This window comes from Chiloscyllium plagiosum, chromosome 20, assembly GCF_004010195.1.
Source record: "Chiloscyllium plagiosum isolate BGI_BamShark_2017 chromosome 20, ASM401019v2, whole genome shotgun sequence".
Lineage (NCBI taxonomy): Eukaryota > Metazoa > Chordata > Chondrichthyes > Orectolobiformes > Hemiscylliidae > Chiloscyllium > Chiloscyllium plagiosum.
The window spans coordinates 44,737,570-44,749,965 of NC_057729.1; positions in this window are offsets into that span (position 1 = coordinate 44,737,570).

Here is a 12,396-nt window from a genome sequence, read left to right on the forward strand (position 1 = left end):
TCTGATCCAAACTGCCAAATCACCTTCAATCCCAAAACTCCATATTTTGTGTGATACTGAAGTCCATAAACACCACATCAACCTATTTACCTTCATCCACCCATTTTGTCACTTTCTTGAAGAAGTCAATAAGGTTAGTGAGGCACGACTACACTTCACAAAACCATGTTGACTATTCCTAATCAAATTATTCCTTTCCAGATGATTATAAATCCTATCTCTTACAACCTTTCCCAACACCTTATCCACAACCGAAGTAAGGCTCACCGGCCTATAATTACCAGGGTTGTCCCGACTCCCCTTCTTAAACAAGGGAACATTTGCTATCCTCCAGTCTTCTGGCTCTACTCCTGTCGACAATGATGACATAAAGATTGAAGCCAAAGGCTCTGTAATCTCCTCCCTGGCTTCTCAGAGAATCTGAGGATAAATCTCATCCGGCCCAGGGGTCTTATCTATTTTCAGATCTTTCAAAATTGCTAAAACCTCCTGTTTGTCAACCTCAATCCCATCTAATCTTGTAGCTTATATCCCTGAATTCTCACTAACATTGCCCTTTTCCAATGTGAATACTGTCTAAAAGTATTCATTAAGCACTTCCCCATGTCTTCAGATTCCACTCACAACTTCCCACTACTATCTTTGATTGGCCCCAATCTTACTCTAGTCATTCTTTTATTCCTAATATACCGATAGAAGATCTTAGGGTTTTTGCTGATCCTGTCTGCCAATTGCTTCTCATGTCCCCTCCTGGCTCTGCTTAGCCCTCTCCTTAGATCTTTTCTGGCTAACTTATAATTCTCAGTCCCGTTAACTGAGCCTTCATGCCCCATCCTCACGTAAACCTTCTTTTTCCTCTTGAGAAGAGCTTCAACTTCTTTAGTAAATCATGACTCTCTCCCTCTTTTGTCATTTTTTTATCATTTACATAAATGATTTGGATGCGAGCATAAGAGGTACAGTTAGTAAATTTGCAGATGACACCAAAAGTGGAGGTGTAGTGGACAGCGAAGAGGATTACAACAGGATCTGGACCAGATGGGCCAATGGGCTGAGAAGTGGCAGATGGAGTTTAATTCAGATAAATGCAAGGTGCTGTATTTTGGGAAAGCAAATCTTAGTAGGACTTATACACTTAATGGTAAGGTCTTGGGGAGTGTTGCTGAACAAAGAGACCTTGGAGTGCAGGTTCATAGCTCCTTGAAAATGGAGTAGCAGGTAGATAGGATAGTGAAGAAGGTACTTGGTATGCTTTCCTTTATTGGTCAGAGTATTGAGTACAGGAGTTGGGAGGTCATGTTACGGCTGTACAGGACATTGGTTAGGCCAGTGTTGGAATATTGCGTGCAATTCTGGTCTCCTTCCTATCACAAAGATGTTGTGAAACTTGGAAGGGTTCAGAAAATATTTACAAGGATATTGCCAGGGTTGGAGGATTTGAGCTACAGGGAGAGGCTGAACAGGCAGGGGCTGTTTTCCTTGGAGCGTCGGAGGCTGAGGGGTGACCTTATAGAGGTTTAAAAAAATTATGAGGGGCATGGTTAGGATAAATAGACAAAGTCTTTTCCCTGGGGTCAGGGAGTCCAGAACTAGAGGGCATAGGTTTAGGGTCAGAGGGGAAAGATATAAAAGAGACCTAAGGGGCAACTTTTTCACACAGAGGGTGGTACGTGTATGGAATGAGCTGCCAGAGAATGTGGTGGAGGCTGGTACAATTGCAACATTTAAGAAGCATTTGGATGGGTATGTGAATAGGAAGGGTTTGGAGGGATATGGGCTGGGTTCTGGCAGGTGGGACTAGATTGGGTTGGGATATCTGGTCGGCATGGACAGGTTAGACCGAAGGGTCTGTTTCCATTCTGTACATCTCTATGACTCGATGATAACTACCTCCGTGCCTGATAGATATATACTTATCAAGGACCCGCAGTGGCTGTTTCTTGAATAAGCTCCACTTTTGTAATGTGTCCATCCCCTGCAGTTTCCTTCCCCATCCTATGCATCCTAAATCTTGCCTAATCACATCATAATTGCTTTCCCCCCCGTTATACCTCTTTCCCTGCAGTATATACCTTTCCCTGCCCATTGCTATTGTAAACATAACCGAACTATGGTCACTATCGCCAAAGTGCTCACCCAACTAGAAGGAGTCTAGTTCAGGCCAAACTAGGGGGAGAGGTAGGGGATAGTCGGTCAGTTCCAGGTACTATAAGTCATGAGCATAGTCTACATACGGTCCAGAGACTTGGCCACAGTTGGATTTCTGCCTGGGCCAGTCATGGTCAGGGAACATGCCCAACTACAATGATCAGTCCTAGAGGGTCATCACATACAGCAGAGGAATTGCGTACCATCAGTTAGGGAACTGCACACACAACAGTCTGGTCAGAATATCTAGGGGCTACTCATTAAAATCAGAGATGTTTGGCAAATACTGTCTTAGGGTTTCATGCGTTGATCTTTGAAGATGGTGTAAGGAGGGGATAAAGGGGCTGGGAGTGGCAAGGTGAGGGTAAGACAGAGGCATATGTTAAAGTGGGGACAAGAACAGCGATTGGGAGAAACCTACTATATAAGTAGGGGAATTGCAGTCAAAACATCATTAGAAGGTATGGTAGAAAGGTTTCTGACAGCGACCATCGCCGTGGCCTCCATAAGGGGAGCTTAGGTGAGCAGCTGGGCATTGTTAAGCTGTTTCCAGGGCTCGGGGCAGGGAGAATAGTTAGATACAAAGTTCAATGTGGAGGGTATGCATATGAGGTAGAGGGGGAGGTGAAATAGCTTGTTGGAACCATAAGATATACAAGTGGGTCATGGGAGTTCGAGGGAGGGGAGGGCTCCCCATGCTAATGGTGTTCACTGCAAGCTGTTTTCCCTGCCATTACCAGATGTAATCAATATGCTAGCTGCAATGCCAACTGTGAAATGTCTAGGAGAATGTCTGCAGTGGGTGGAGTCAATATCAGTTTGACGGGAAAAGTGCAGGATCTGGATCTGTTGGATGTTGGGACCTTGAAGGGACAAATATTTGAAGTATGGGTTTCCAAACTCCAATTATTTGTTTGCCCATTTGAAATGCATGCAGAATGAACATGGTCAGGATTCAAAATCCCAAAAATGACCCATAACTTGTGAAACTTAAAGGGTGCTGTGGGAAAAGCAGACCATCGCTTCATTATCTGTCAAGCAAGTATGACGACGGACTCTACTGAATGCAATGAAAAGTTGAATGAGTGAAGTGGGTCTGGAGTAGAAAGGGGTTTGTGGCACAGCAGGCACTCCCTTGATGTAATGTGGTCATCACTCAGCTGGCATGGTACCTTCACCAAGTTGGTCGATACGCTACGACCAGGACTGTGTTAGGGCTGATGATTTGGCTACTGAAGATGTGGTTTCATTGTTTGGAGCAATCTGGAGTAGGGAAACTCTCCAGTATAGTCCAGACAGAGTGTACCACATCTTGCTGTGCTCTGCACAACTGGAGCATAGAATGAGATGATTAATGCTGAGGAACTGGAGCAGTCCTGCAAGGAGAAGAATGAAGACAGCTCAGCTTCAATGGCACTGAGTCAGACAGGACCAGATTGACATCTGGTTCCAGTAGATGACAGCTAGGTGCAACAGGTCATCATGAATTGTAAAATAGAAGTTGGTCATGATGCTAGCATTTGGCTTGGTCATGTTTGAAATTATGCAATTGCTTGCCTGGATATGATCTTCCACTACTGGACAATAACAAGAAATGGATTTACAGTGGGCACAGGGGACAGAGCAGTGGTGATATAAAGAGGTTAGTTAGATGGGATCTGGCAACTGGCAGGTAAACTGTGTGGCCTGATGTGTAAACAGTGACTAGGATAAGAGAACAGCATTGCATATGTGAAGGAGTGTCAGCCATGCCAGTGAGCATGCTTTTGCCCGAAATGTCGATTTTTCTGCTCCTCGGATGCTGCCTGACCTGCTGTGCTTTTCCAGCACCACTCTGATCTAAACTCTGGTTTCCAGCATCTGCAGTCCTCACTTTTGCCATTTTGAATGATGAGTCTCAGTATGGGTCAGCAGGCTTCAGTGGAGATTGGCTGCCCTAAGACACACAATTCCAAGTTGTCCCAATGTCTGGCAGCATGACTGAACTCTTGACACCAAGGAGGCCCAATTAAGGGTCCTCAAACTGAAATGCTGACTCTGCTTCTCTCACCAGAAAGGCCACCAGTCCTTCTGAATATTTCCAGCATTTTTTGCTTTCATTTCTGATCCTCTGATGATGCATATGGGCTGGGAATTTGTGCAGGTTTATTTTTATGGCCTCTACCCTCCAAGTGTCAATAGCCTGAGTTCAAACAGGAAGGTTGTTGGACCATCTGAAAACATCATTAAGTAGAAGTGGCTCAGGTTTCCTTTTGACAGGGCGCTTGGCTGGGATTGGGGTCCTCTTCTTCCTTATAAATCCCACAAAAACAAATTGGATTTGTGACATTTTGGCCCTAGGTATTCTATTTTATTGACTACATCTGTTTGACTTTTAAAAATATATATATTTTGGCCAACTATGTTGGAAAACTGAAGGGCTGTCACACAAAGTAAGCCCTTCCTTGCTTCAATAGACTTGTGTTGTTCTCAAGAAAATTACCCGTTTCTTATGTTTAGATCTATCTTCTGATGCATGACAGTATTTGAAATGTTGTTATCATTACTGAAAAGCAAAGCTGAACATGCCTGTACTTTTTTTTCCAAGGGTTCTTAATTTCAGTGGACCCATATTTTGTGGTTTACTAAAGGAGAAACCATCAATGTTCTTTGTCATTACTCCTTTGAAACTGAAGGCAATTTCTGGTATCTGCACATGTGCAATTAAGCTTGGAAATCCAAATGGTGCTGGCAGTGATTCTAAACTTCTTCATAGGATGCACTGTTAAAGCTCACAGGCTGCAATCAATTTGAAATTGCAGAACTGATGAGAGTTTTCCCTTCAATACTAAAATGTTACTGTTAAAGGCCCTCCAACCATTAAACAGCAAAGTATTTATCAACCAGCACCTAGGGGGACCAGGAGTGTACCGGTTGATCAAGAGATCCACTTAAACAATGTAAAAACACACTTAGTAATAGAAACGTAATGCGGGGGTATACACATCACTGCTTTAATTTATTTACAACATAAACCACTGAAATAATGATGCAACTTTGCCTTAAAGAAAATTTACTGGCTGACAGCCTTTTCACACATATTCTCAACTATCTATCTGGAGATCACGATAGCAGTAAATTTCCGGCATTTGACGTACGTCGATTGTTTTCTGGTTTATCGAGAGCCCCGGGATAAAAGGTGCCGGCTAAAACAAAGTTTGCTGTCCTTTTTAAAATCTAAAGTCACTGGGTTTTTAATAATGTGGTTAGCTTCTTCTATTGAAAGAAAGATATACTTGTATTGGAAGTAGTTCAGAGAAGTTTAATTAAACTAATCCTTGGGATGAGGTGGTTTCCATATGAGGAAATGTTGAATAAGTTGGATGTATCCTGATTGGAGTTCTGAAGAATGTGAAGTACCTGTAAGGTGACCTTGAAAAGGAGATGCAGAAAGAAAGTTCCTCTCAGGAGGGAATCTAGAACAGCTTAAAAAATTAGGGGTCTTTGAGACAGATGGAAAAGGACTTTCTTCCTTCAGAAGGTCATTATTCTTTGGAATTCTCTTGCACAGACAGCAGTGGAGGTTGGATCATAGAAAATATTCAAGCTTAAATTAGACAGAATTTTGATTGACAAGGTAATCAAGGATTGTAGCAGACAGGCAAGAAAATGGAGGTAAGCCGAGATCAGTCATGTTCCAATTGAATGCCAAAGCAGATCCAAAGGTCTGACTAGTTTGCTTCGATTCCTTAAGATCTAATGATCATTTAATCCACCTGACCTTCTCAGAGGGCATCATGCTGTGGTTGTTGTTCCACCTAATTGAATGATAATATGTGGCCTTTCGCCACACTTGGACTCTTAATTCAGTAGTCACTGATGTCTAATTGTCAATACATCACTTAAGGAAGGATGCCAAGTTCCCAGATCATAGAGATGAGACTTGCTGGAATGTTGCCAGAGATGTGGGACTTCAGTTTGTGAAGAATTTACAAAAGTTGGGTTTGCTTAGCTTGGGGGTGTTGGAGTTGGTTTGTTAGAGAAGTTCAAAACTATGTAGTAAATGGGATGAAACTGACAAGAGAATTGTAATCAAAGGGCACAGATAGCTATTTGCAGTTCGGCAGAAGTGGGTATTGAGATTAGGTCAAACTATATGCAGTTGGCAGAAGATCTGGGCAGAAATGAGAATTTATCTTATGTAGCAAGTTATAGTCTTGAGTCCATTGCTTGAAAGAACAGGGGAAGCAGATTCATTGGTAACTTTCAATTTGAATTAGAAAAATAGTTAAATACTAGAAATTACTAGCACTATTGGAAAAGAGGAGAGTGTACTAAGGGCACAGGACTTTCAAAGAGTCAGTACAGATACAACAGACAGAATGAACTTCCTCTATTCTGTAAGAATTTCTGCCTCTGCAAATGCCAACATAAAATCCACTGTGGTTTCGAACCTCCAATTGACTAACAATAGCAAGCCCATTTAATTGAAACTTAGAAGAAATCATTCAAATTAAATGTCTTAACAAGATAGATTTGAGTTTCCCTTTCTGATGACAAATCCAAACCACGAGTTCTTAATGCATAAACCACTCTTTAGGAAATATAACTCTTCCAGCTTAGTTAAAGAGAAGGCAGAGGAAAATTTGTGGTTTAAATGTCTAAAGCTTTTGGAAATAAGACCAGAATAATTTCCATAATCAAGAAATTGTAGAAGTTGGCTGAATGAACAAAATAAGATGGACCATATAAAACAATTTCAGAACTAATCCAAATGGAGTAACATGTTGAAAAAAACAACATAGCTCTTTGGCAGAAAGAAAAGTGATCATCCATTCAACATCTAAGAGTGAAGGAGTACATGTATAGTCAGCAGTTTTCTTCATGCCAGGTAAATCATAAAAATAGTTGGATGCAATGTAGTTTCCATCTATGTTACATTTGATACTGTCCCATATATCTGCCACATAATCATAAAACACAGTTAATGTAGTTAGTTTCTAAAAGACATACATTGCTGGCAGCCTTAAACCTCTTTGGATCTTAGTTCTGGTAATGAATTAGAATAACATTATTCATTGTTGCTCTTGATATTTCAATAAATGATAATATGACAAGCCATCAACAGGAGATAAATCTTGAACGCAATCCAAATACAAACCAGTCTGGAAAAAGTTTGAAGTGCAAAGCACAATGCAAAATTATTACTAGATATTCACATTAACATTTAACTATTTGTTAAATCTGTGATTTTCTAGACATGTTAACACGATGTAGCATGCATGATTTATGTGTCAAGAACAGGTACCTTGCCTGAACACAAAGGAGATGTAAATTGGGATTGAGAAATTTTGGATTACACCATCAAATTGATTAAGTGAGTACACCAGGCTTCTTGGTCTCTAAACTGTCATTGATTGTATCTCTAAGGTTTCTATTGAGAAAGCAGGACTTATTCTTTGGAATTTGATTACTAATATGGCCATGTTTGATTCACACAATATGATGCATAACTAATGGCTTCAATGGAATACTGAATAACATGAAACAGGAGGGAGATGGGTGTGCAGGGTGCAGGAATGTCAAGTAACTGCAATGATCTTTGTTTACACAGGCTAATGGTTGACCTGTTCATTTTACTATCTTTAATGACTTACATGTTGAGGTAGAGGAATAGCTGTATATCATTGATACCAGAACCTCTTTCTAGACAATGATAAAAACTGCAGCATGCATGCAGAATATCTACCCTGCACCCCAATACACAAACTCTTCCACTACCCCTATCCATGAATACTGCAGCCAGCATAGGAGAGACTGCTTCTGGCTCCTAGGAGGCCTGTGGATTCTTTTCATGTAGTCGATTTTGATATAACGCACTAGTTCAGTTCCCATGCGATCCAACATTATAAGAAAATTGTGTAATTTAAACTAATGAGTCCAGAATCACGTTATAGCCAATGCAGGTAAGGAAAGTTCGCGTTCTACAAATAACTGTCTAATTCTTAAATTGTGTTAAAGCCAATTCATGTTGAAGAAATGATGTTATAGCAGAACCGACTGTATTTAGGTAGAAAATAGTGGAAGCATATTCGCAGGAATCAGCTAAGAATCCATCACTTCTGCTCCTTCCATTAGTGGATCGTGTAGAAGTGAAGCAGCAGACAGGGTGCCTCTTTTGTCTTTCTGCAGAAGTTCCTCAGCATCATGTCTGACTTGCTTCTGCTCCAGTTCAATAGGTTCTGAAATTGTTGATAGTTCTAATGGGTGATCTGCAGAACCCCGTCACATGTCAGGCAGGTGGTGCTTGTATAGTTAGATAGATGAGTTGTTGGAACCTTAGGAGTTTCCATCAGGAATAGAGAGGCAATATGTTCAGTGCCTTTCGAAATGAACTTTCCCATTTATGTCCGTCTCATGCCAGGGACTCCCCTGAATCAGCAGAGAAGTTTCTCTTCTTCAGAAATGCTTTGAAGATATCCATCTGCGTGCTTGCTGTCCAACTGGAAGTCTCTTGCATGGCTGAATTTGGATTAGTGCAGTTACTTTGGGAGTCTGGTGTCAGGTGTAGAAATGGTGTATCCTCATCAGCAGATGAGGTGTATCCTCATCTCAAAGGTGGGCCTAATAGTTTGAGAGAGGGGCTTGCTGTTGAATTTCCATTTTTGTCACTGCATTTGGAGGATCTTGCGAAGGTACCACTTGTAATACTTAATAAAATCATAGAATGACTGAATTCCTACTTGTCTAGCATTTTGAGGTACTTGGCACAAGTTGTTGAGGACTCCAAAGCATAGACAATCATGACGATCATTTCTGCACAGTCAACCCAGTTCTTATTCTCAGGTTTGAGATCCTGGTCCTCAAATACTAGTTTCTTCACTTAGTTGTAGGCTTACCTGGCACATGGAGTAAAGTATATTGCATGTTATCATACAGGCACTATTGTGAGCCAGAACATGAATGACACGTCTTTTCCATAGCACATGTACACTCAAAGGAATGGAAACAAGTTATAAATGTAAGATATACACTTTATCAGAAAATGGAAGAACAACCTGAGAAGTGAATTTGTATAAGTATGTGAGTGATCTATTGGATCACTGAGTAGAGTCAGGACCTCAGAGTGCTTCCTGCTGGGTGTAGCACAGATCTGATCAAGGTGGATCGCTAAGTCCAGAGAAGACTTGACCCATTTGGCAAAGACCCTGGACAGAATTTTATAGGCCACACGCAGCAGTGATGTGGGCCACCAATTTCAAATGTTTCCTTCTCTCCCTTTCCAATTGTAGATGAGGATAATGATGCCCTTCCTTGTGGATTTTGACAAGTTCCCAGCCAGAAGGATACCTATATACACCACCAGAATGTCTGGGACAGCACAGAATTGAAAACAACACAGCTGGTAAACCAACACAGTCCCGAGGATGGCCATAGTCAGCTAATCCAGTGGTGTATTCAGACCCACCTGCATACTGTCTAAGAACCACATAGTAGAACTGGAATTATAGGGAGGGAGACTGTGCTGAGGACATCATATCATTCAGTCAGCATAAAAGCATTTACTAATCTTCAAGATATCAGATGGCAAAGACTTTACCAAGCTGTCATCTTTCTTTGGGCTGCTGATCACAGAGCTCTGTGTACCTTCTAAAAGAAGAATTATTAGCATGTTCATCTTGCTCCATGGAGCAGACCCTGGACTACAAAATGATCTTAGAGGATTGCAGGGCAAAGGATGCTGGCTTTTCACCTCTTGGAGTTTCTCCTTGACATTGATATTGATCAGATTCTGCATGGTTTTCTGGAATGGGGATATTTTTTCCTCTTTCTCACTCATGCCTTTTACACACTTTTGAGGATGAAGAACCTCTTAATGTTTGCCTTGATTGAGTCTCCAACACCCAGGTGGGAAGCAATGAAGGGTTCCACGATTCTCCAACCTTTGAAATTTCTTTCAAGTTCCTCAATTTTTCTCAATTCAGAAGATGCACATTCAGCTTCCATGCCTCCTGCCACCCCTCTAGCTTTTCTGCAGGTGAGAGTCAGTCAGTAGGAGGTGGTGGTCGGAGAAGAGCATCAGCTTGATGTAGTGGATCTGATTATTAATGCATGTGACAAGTAAGAGGTCTACCCTGGTAGATCAACCTAGTTGAAGCCAGAAAGATCTATGTCTGCAAGGTTGCTGAAGTCATAATGCCAAGCTACACAATTTAGTCTTTCCTTCTGGAGTTTGGGCATAGTGCTGTTCACTGTTGGTCTTGCCAGATTGTCCAGCTGCGTTGATAAAACAGTTGAAGTCACTGCAGTTAAAGAATGACTGGTCTGGACATTGACAGTAGCAGTGGGAGCTGATGAAAGATAGTTAACCACTTGCTATTGAAATGACCCTCATATACATTATTTAACATTTTTCTCATTTATTTGGTGAAACTGTGAGTTTATGTTAAGACTATTTGAACTTTGAACTATTGTGAGTTTTTAAAAATGTGATGTAAACATTGGTGACTGCCTGGAAGATAATGTAACTTAATCACTGAAGAAGAGAACACTGTGGACCATTTGGCACCAAGTGTGCTGCTAGACCCAGGACTGGCCGTTGGTTGGATCAACTAAGAGAGGACTGATACTAACCAGCCAACCACAGAGAATATTAATTAAAAAGCGAAAAAAAATGAGGAGCAAAACATGGAAGATGCAGGGAATATTTTGGAAATTTTGGGACTAGTTTGCTCTTTTTTATTTCTTCTAATTCTCCGTCCAGTTAGAAAATTGTTGAATGTTCAGTGAAAAAAAAATTCCAACCTATAATAAATAAGTAAATACATCTGGAAGTTTACTGAACTTTCTCATTCTTTGAAATTAAACAACTGTAAATAACTCATTAATTAAGGATTGCATAAAGGCTTGGTATTCATCATTTGAAACTATTTGATTGAACTGGCAAATTACAATTCTTTTATTTCTATTGAATTTTTTTTCTCTTAATTACGTCTGTCTGTGTGTGTGGGGTTACAATCAAAGAAAACTAGGTCCAAACCCTACTTATTAATTAGTTTACCTTACTGTTAACCTTTGCCCTGCCAAAATTACAGTATTAAGAATAAATTTTTGTTTAAGCTTTAAATTTGGTGTCCAAGATCTTTTGCTTGTAAAGTTTGGTTAGGAACAATTGGGCAAAATTATGAGGGTTACTGAATATTTTAATTTCATTGTGTTGTGAATCTTGTGAAGGTAAGGCTCATTTGGTTTGGCTTGCTAATCATTTTGAGCCAGAGTGTACACATTAATTAACCAGAATAGTGAATTTTTGTTCATTAGATCTACCACAAGTACACACCTACACAGCATCCCTTTAACATGAGAGATGGTAAAGTTGCCTCATTGCAAAATACACAGGCAGGAGAGACAGGTTGTTTCCTCCTGATTCGATTGATGGTGTTGGGACCTCCAGCATGCTCATTGATGGTGGGAAACTGAAGTGTAGGATCTCACACTCCTGCAGGATGTGACAATACAATGGCTTTAAGATGTCTACTTACTCCTGTTTTTTTTTAAAAAAACAGGTTTTAAGACAGAGGTGTTGAGATGTCTGTTGAAAATGCATAAAGTAAACAGCTTGTAAAGTCTTGTTTTTTTTTAAAGTTGGAACAATAAAAGCAGCCTGAATGGGTGTGGTCCAACTCCCACAGAACCAGGATTTTTATTTTATTAGTTTTTTTAAGGTGCAGCTCTTGCTGGAGTCAGTTACTACAGTACATCTCTCCCTGCTACATTCTTGTCAAGTTTTCTCTTGATGCTTTTTCTCTCCTGCGTTGCTGGAGTTTCATGTGAGACAATGTATTTCCTGAATTTGCCTTTTGCCAAAGGAGTGTTTATGGGATGTTACTATATTAGAACAGTTGCTGTTTCCAAGCTAACTAATCTATTATTCTGTTAAGTTTTCCAATAGAGTCATAGTTAGGCCAATTCTTTTCTTTATTCTTTCTGTTGTGGTATTTTAACGAGAGTGCACAAATAAAGTGTATTTTCTTTCAAATCTGGTAGTTTGACCAATCAAATTGCATTTGGAATGCAGCATCTTACACTTACCTTCTTAATAAGTTTTGAGGTTGTCTGGTCTAGTCAATAACAAGAAACATTAACGATAATTTTAACCTTAGCCTAGTAATCCAAGTTTGAAACCAGTCTCATTATGGACTTCATGCTACACACATTAATGAAAGCCATCTTAATGTGAGTTTTAAATAGTATTGCCTCTTACCAGAG